The sequence below is a fragment of the Hermetia illucens genome, chromosome 1 (genome assembly GCF_905115235.1).
Source record: "Hermetia illucens chromosome 1, iHerIll2.2.curated.20191125, whole genome shotgun sequence".
NCBI lineage: Eukaryota > Metazoa > Arthropoda > Insecta > Diptera > Stratiomyidae > Hermetia > Hermetia illucens.
The window spans coordinates 73,248,434-73,256,555 of record NC_051849.1 but is presented as its reverse complement, the minus strand read 5'-3'; positions in this window follow the sequence as shown (position 1 = coordinate 73,256,555).

The window sequence follows — 8,122 nt, the reverse complement described above, 5'->3', positions numbered from 1 at the left end:
ACAAAAAACTGGAACTTAATTTATTTATTTAGTGTAGGTCTGAATTTCGGCACCATACATTTTGTATACGTTATAATGTTGTATGCGAGTTGTCCGTCGGTTGTCATATTATGGTCAGATTCAGTAAGTTAAGTTATTCTCGACCCACAATGATTTATTTAGCAGAGTGGTGACTTCGGATTCTGTTTATTAAATGAACAAGAAAATCAGGACGACTGAAAGTCGGACACATTTCCTCCCAGTACCAGACAATAAAATTTTAATCGGGGCTAGGATATGGGCATGGTAGGCCATAGAAAACTTTGAATATTAATTCATTAATACTGAAATACCTCTGATTGAAACACCAATTGTTTCCCAGGACATAAGGAGAGGCATTTTGCTCATATTCATAAAAGTTCATTTGTATAAGGTAAGGATACATAGCTCCCATAGCTTACATGGGATACCAATGATAACGGACTGCAGATTACTCAGTTAGCAGTGCCGCACGAAATGTCGGAAGTACCTGGTTTGCGCGAAAGCGATCCACAAACATACGTAGACCTCTCCAGACGAGACCAACCTAATTGACCACGCCGCCGCCTCTCAGCCTTGATGAATGTCAGAACATTTAGGGGGACCAATATAGAGTCGAACCACTATCTCCTTGGCATAGTACTCCAATTACGGCACCACCTGCAGTCCCCTCTGGCATACAACCCTCCGCAACACCTATAAGGGCCAAATGGATGCCGCAATAACCGCAGTGAACAGGGATCCTGGAGATGAAGCATCAACAAATGATCTTCACAAGCACCTGAAGAACGTTATCATTAATACGGCCACAAACATACTTGGCCCCAGTCGCAAAAAAAGTCGGAACGGCTGGTTTGACGATGAATATAAGCTAGCTACGGAGCGAAAGAATACTGCATACCGAGTAATGTTGTATTCTCAAAGAGCGCGGGCACGCGAAGAGACTTATCGCGGACTCCGACGAGCGGAGAAGCGACTTCACAGACGGAAAAAGGAAGCCTAGGAGAACCAAGAACTCTCTGTGAACTCGAAAAGTATAGGAAGCAACCGCACCAGGCGACGGACAAATGCTGCTACCACCAAGCATAGAAGAAACAGTCCCTGCAATTCATCGGCTTAAAAACCATAAGTCGTCAGGCGCCGATGGAGTTACAGTCGAATTGGTTAAATATGGATGCGACCAATTACACCAAGTGGGACATCAGTTGCACCATCCTTTCATCGACTTTAAAGCCGCCTACGGCAACATAGCCAGGGTAAAATTGTACACGACCGTAAGAAAATTCGGTATCCCGACGAAATTGATAAGACTGACTAGGCTGACTCTCTCAACAACGGTCTAACACAAAGGGATGCCCTATCATGCGTCCTCTTCAACCTGAGAAAGTGATTCGCGATGCCGATGTAAATGCGAGAGGCACCATCCTCTTCAAGTCCACCCAACTACTAGCCTACGCTAACGACATCGACATCATAGGAAGAACAACCCGAGATGTACAGTCTACCTTCATCCAGATCGAGCAGGAGGCGCGACATCTTGGGCTACACATTAATGAAAGCAAGACGAAGTACATAGTGGCAACGTCAGCGCCAAAACCAAAAGAACGAAAAACATCGAATCGCACTGCCCAAACGAAAACAGTAAAAATTGGAGACTACAACTTTGAGATCGTTTAAAATTTTTCCTATCTAGGGTCGAAAATCACAACCGATAACAGCTGCGACGATGAAATCTGCACACGGTTGTTGTCAGCCAACAGAGCCTATTTCAACTTACAAATCCCGTTCGGCTCGAATCGTCTCACTATAGGGTCGAAGCGCTTGCTGTACAAGACTATGATCTTGCCAGTCCTTATGTATTCCTTGGAGACTTGGGTTGTTCGCAAAAAAAACTGCCAACTCTTAGCCCCATTCGAGAGAAGAATCCTCCGAAGAATTTTTGGCCCCCTATATGAGATGGACGATTCCGTAGCCTACATAACGACGAAATCTATGAGGGATACCACGATCGTTTGGTCGTGAATAAAATCCGGCTCAATAGGTTGCGGTAGGCGGGTCACTTAATACCTATGGATAAGGATGATCCAGCCCGGAAAGTCTATAAGGGCAATATCTATGGTAGAAAAAGAAGACGAGGCAGACCCTGCCTGAGATGGAGTGATGGCGTAGGTCAGGACGCCAGACAGCTTTTAGGGATATCAGTTATTGCGCCGTTGATGATGATGCAGCATTTTTGGTTAATTGTTTAATGGTTTGGATTATGGATTGCGAGATCGCAGAAGTCAACCAAGCGGTCTTAGCTATCCCAAAAACATAAAAAAATGGTGAAATTAACGGTGAATACCTGCCTAAAATTAACGCAGTTTCACTCAAGTATTCCGCCGGTAAACGCTTATACACCCCCGGGCTAACCAGGCTTGAGAATGTGGAGGGTTTCTTTTAAATCTTTAGCTCCTCTCGCATCATTTTCATTTGATCAACGTTTCGATATGTCCACTACTTTTGCGTCTCCCATCCTTCCTTCGCATCATTTGGCCAGCTTAATAATAGAGGATATCCCCTTACGTTATAGTGAGTTCTGTTGGGAGCGGAGTCGAGAGGATGACGTAAAGGGTTCCTAAAAAAATGTGCTTTAAGGCTTTTCACAAAAACGATTTCGCCAATATTAAACAAGCCGGGAAACCGGAAGCTCGGCACTTCAGGTATGAAAAATTTTGTTTGTTTCTTGTGAGTATATTTGAGTGCAAAACTATTCCATTTTTACGTAGCCCGTAATGTATATGGATTAAGCATGTGAAACTACTTACTTTAGTGTGATATTGTAAAGACAAATTTGAGCTATTGTAACTCTGTTAGTAATAGTATGATTTTGATGGGTAGAGCATGCATCACACTAAACTTCATATTTCTGCAAATTTTTGTGGCTCTAGAACAAATTTAAGAGGATTTGTAGTCAATTTCCCCAAAAAAAATATAGTAATAGTATAATTATTAACTTAATTGGAGCAGATATCGACATGGCGAGTATTTTGAGGCCTGGACACCGTATAGAGGCAGCTTCATAATTTTTTTTTCGGATTTTTCGGTTAGGTAATTTGTGAGAATGGATCCGTGAAAAAAAATCAGCACGTTTGGCAATGCCCCCCCCCCTCCTCTTCGCCTTTCCAATAAAAACTAAAACTAAGACTGGCATCGAAAATTAATAATTAAAACACCTGGATATCAAACCCAACATGACTATATTCGATGAAAAAAAATTTTACATCCCCCTTTTCCATGAATGAGAAGCCCCCCTTAGTCTCAACTCACTACATGTCTGGGCGTTCACATTTCCTACGTTCTCGCAAAATGTATCAATCGCTATAGCTGCCTCTGAGGAAAGTGTATGTGACAGACAGACGGGCTGACAGACACATATTGAGCCGATTTTGATAAGGTTCTGTTTTACAAAGAAAATCTTTAGAAACGGTTAAAACAAAAATCCACAGAAATTGCACAGGAGGTGTTTACTGTTTTTGTATAATGTGAAGTGGGGATTGAACTTAGGAATTTGAAAAGAGAATGGTGGAGGTGTTTGAGGATGGTAGATAGAACTCTGAGGAAAATAATACGTACAAACAAATGGATCTTTTTGCCACCTCGGTGCAGATCAAAGACGAAAAAACGAAATCTGCATACTGCAGAACTATTATATATATACCATGCTATTTAAAATCAGATCATGAGAATTTAAACGCGAATATCCTTACTACCGTGAAGTGTGTTAGAGCACTTCATTCAAGACCGAAACGATATACTACAGTATACTGTAGAACGCAATGTGGTCAGCATTGCGCTCGCCTGAGATTATTACCCTGATTTTACTCAGGTACTCACAGCTGAGTCGACTGGTATCCGACGTCAAATCACGATACAAATCCCACCTGCCACCGCGACCTTCCGTGCGATAGCCCTGTGCTATAACCGCTCAGATATCCGGACTCTACTCAGGCACAATACTATACTACAATCCTCAGTCTCCAACCAAATGCTCGCAGACTATCAGCTTCTTTCGAGCCACAAGAGAGAAAGAATCAGTAATCTCGTTGAAAGTTCAGAAAAGAATCATTATTCACATAAAGGCAATAAGAGACGGTTGCCAATTGTTCGGACGTCACAATCTTCCAGCGTCTAGCCGACAACGACCGTATTCCAGAGACTCTCTTATGAAACGTAAAGCCTCAAAAACAAAACAAACGCGAACCAGGGTAATACAATTTCCAGCATCTGGACGCATCCAGACATCTGAAAAGCTTTGCTTGTAAGGTCCATACTTCAACCTCAAAGCAATACCAAACTCCTCACAAGAATCGCTCAACTTTCACGGTACGCTACTCAGGAAAGAACAGCAAACTCTACTCTAGAAGTTGAGATAGAAGTGAGACTTATGGACACTCGCTTCTGAGCCAAGCCGCGAAAAAAGTTGAGGAATTGCAGTTTCTCTATCCCGCACGCCAAAACGAAGTTGACAGGTGGGGTAGGCTATCTTCCACAGGTTGATTTATTTGGAACCAAACGAATGTTTGGCCCCACATTGGGCTCCATTGGAATGACATATGAGATTGCGAGATGGACAAAACACTATTCAAATTCGCTGAAGTCAACTGAGAGGGCAAAGCCCAAACACTCAAGTGGCTAAACTGACAGTGAAGGTTCGCCGCAACTAATGCGGCCGCATTGAAGTGTCCCGTCGACACGCGCTAGCTATACTAGCCAGGCTCGGGAATTTGGAGGGAGGAGGAACTTCTTAGCAAAGATTTTACGTGTCTTTTAGCAACCTTGTGAATATGTTCCGCGCATCCTCGCTCTTACAAAGCCAATAGTCAACTGGCTCATGAAATCTTACATGGATAAGCGGCCGCAGTCTATACCGATAAACATTAGCACCAAGATTTTTGTAGAGTTCACTTATAATTTCCACTTCAGATGCGTGAATGATATGTATAGGCAAATCCTGCCCTGCAATGATTAAGGCGGATTAAGTTCCGATCATTTACTACTTCCTCCAATATGCCTGGTATACAGTGTCTCCTTTTATGCAGTATAAGTTTGTAGAGCCTGGGAAAATGTTCTATTTCCCCATACTCACTGCACCGAACGGACCAACACATTTCTCCAGAAAATGTCCATGCATCAAACATTTAAAGCAGTTTTTAGTGAAGTCTGTTTTCTCAGACGGCAGACAGCCTTACAAGATGTAACCTTTCTGGCACCCAAAAATTTCTTCTTTATTTCCACTACAAGTCGTGCTATCACTGTACTTATAAACATAAGCCTTTTTAAGGCTCATAACATATTCTTCTACAATTATCCAGAACCTGAATTATTGGGCCACACAGCCTTGGCATTTTATTAGGCTTTGTTAAGCTCGCTGAGACTGGCACTTGAGACGTCCACTTTCTACCCGCCGAACCTTCAGTCCTATTTCTGAAAACGGTCAAAAAATACTTCTTTTCTTTTAGACACCTTCTGGTTTCCTAAACGAATTCCTCCTTCCCACACAATCGTCAATCGTTGACAGTGCACTTAGGCGTCACTTGTATTGGCTGTGTTGTTGGTGCTGAAGGTTTCGCCTTCTACGACCTTTGGTAATGAATTGTAAGGACCCTCACCATGCTTTTATTGTTTGGTTTTAAATAAACTAATCCTAAATTAATAATTAAATAGGGAGGAGGGGGACTGCGTCACCTTTGGTTTTCTATAGCGCTAAATTCTCTTTTATGTCCGCGGAGTGATAATTGACGGACTGGTTTTACAATTAAATATGGCTGCCGGATGACTCAATGGTTATATCGCTAGGTTGCCGCACGAAAGGTTGCATTTCTAATCTCACTGGTGGCAGTAGGATGTAGTGTCCTCAGCTTTGCGACATGGACGGTAGTTCAGTCGCCTTTTCCAAGGACAATGTGACAAGAGAGTACATTTAATATTAAATTCCTGATTTACACCTTTCAATTTTCAAATTCCCGAAATCATTATAATACATCAAACATTTAAAATGATTTATTTTTTTTATTTGCAAAAAAACGTAACAATTGCTCGCTTTCCCTTAAACCCAAAAATCCATTTCCATTTGAACAGTTTCAATTTGTATTTATTAAATATTTTCTAATAGTGCAAGCGAACATTGACCGGGCAAAATGTTATTTTTTTTGTTTTTGTTTTTAAAATCATTTTTATTTTTAAGAAATAGGTAACAATAGTATATAGATTGGAAAAATGAACAATAAAAAAACAATCTTTTAAAATAACAAAAAAAACTTAAATCTAATGGGCACTGTGGGCTCTCAAAATTTTTGAATAACGATTTACAGGCAGAGAAGAGAAACAGTAAGAAATGAAAATCTAATTTTACAATAAGTTGTCGGGAAATGGTCAAAAACCCGACAGAATTCACTTGGCCTTAGTGGCAAATAAAGAAATATAAAAGTAATAATAAATATTTGATCGCTTCAAAAGATACTTTTAACTTAAATTAATGTTCTTAAAACTATCATAATTATATATTTTATATTATACATTTTTTCTTTTTTTACAATAACATCCATACAAAAAAAAAACAAAGAATAATAACGTATGTATTTATAAGTTACAACTGGAGACAAAATCAGCACCCGTTCAATATGTACATATTTACAAAGCCCCACCAAGAAACTAATGGCAGAACTGAGCACGGCCACCGCTAACCGGTATCCCGCAACCACCAGTACCAAGATTTCTCATTTTCATCCCGCTTAATGTCAATTGCTCTCGCTCTGGAGTATCTCCAGTCGAATCCCGGAGCCCCCACTGTCAAATTCGAGGGATATTCTATCCTTTTGTCCGTGGCCCGTCTATGTATATGATACATAACCGGATCACCGGCATAATCAAGAATTAGACCATTCCTGTCAAGATACACGAACGCTTCGGGAGGAATGAAGCCTGTCGTGAGTTTTCTCGAAATACCCATCATTTGGGTAGAACGGCTGCGAAACCGAAGCAGATCGTACTATATGATTCCGAATCAATCTGACGATAACTGTGTCGATTCTTGGCAGAGCAGCAGCTGCATACATCACTTCATTAGTTATATAGTGCTCATAGTTTGACGAAGCAGTCCTATTAAGCCCCGTGCAAGCACGCAGACATTTCCTTTCAAAGATCCTTATTTTCTCCATTTGGCTAGCACTCAAATTAAACCAGATAGCACAACCGTAGGTGAGCACCGGTCTAACCAAAGTAAAATAGCAAATAATCTTAACCTTCCGGCTAAGATGTGGAGCATAAAAGAGTCTTCGAAGAGACATGAATGCCTTGTGAGCGCTTTCTAGCGCGACTTTAACGTGCTCGTTAAATTGGAGACGCTCGTCAAGACGCACACCCAGGTATCTAACGCACTTCTTATGAGGAATGCGCTCAGAACTATCCTCGTTCGCGACAATGTGGAAATCTCTCCAGTTCCTTTTCAAGTTCCTACTGGCATACGCCAAGGAATTCCGAAACAGAATCGTTTCACACTTTTGCGCATTGATTTTCATCCGCCAACTGTTCGTGAAGAACTTAATATCATTGAACATCTTCTGAAGTTCAACTTGCACCTCAGTTACCTTCTTGTGCGCCGTGTAGGCTATCAGATCGTCAGCAAAGGCAACCAACGACCTTTTAGGAGATTTATTAAAATCGAAAGAATTGAGCAATTCGCCGGCAAATACCGCAAAAAATGTAAGCGCAGTCACTGTCCCTTGTTGTAATCCATTCAGAACATGAAATTCTCTGTTAGTAGTGAGATTTCCGTCCGCAATGACAAAGCACTTGCCATACAGCATACTACACATCATCGCTACGAGGTGACTGGGAAACTCATTCTTCAGGAGCCTGAAAATCAGTCCATCCAACCAGACGGTATCAAAGGCTTTCTCCATGTCTATAAGGCAAGCGCCTACGCACTCACCATTGTTAATCCGCCAGCAAATATCAGACGTTACCTTCGTTATTGCATGTATTGTCGAATGTCCAGATCGAAATCCGAATTGCGCGTTCGGCAATAATTCCTTTTTCTTTATATGCCCGTTCAAGGCTTTCA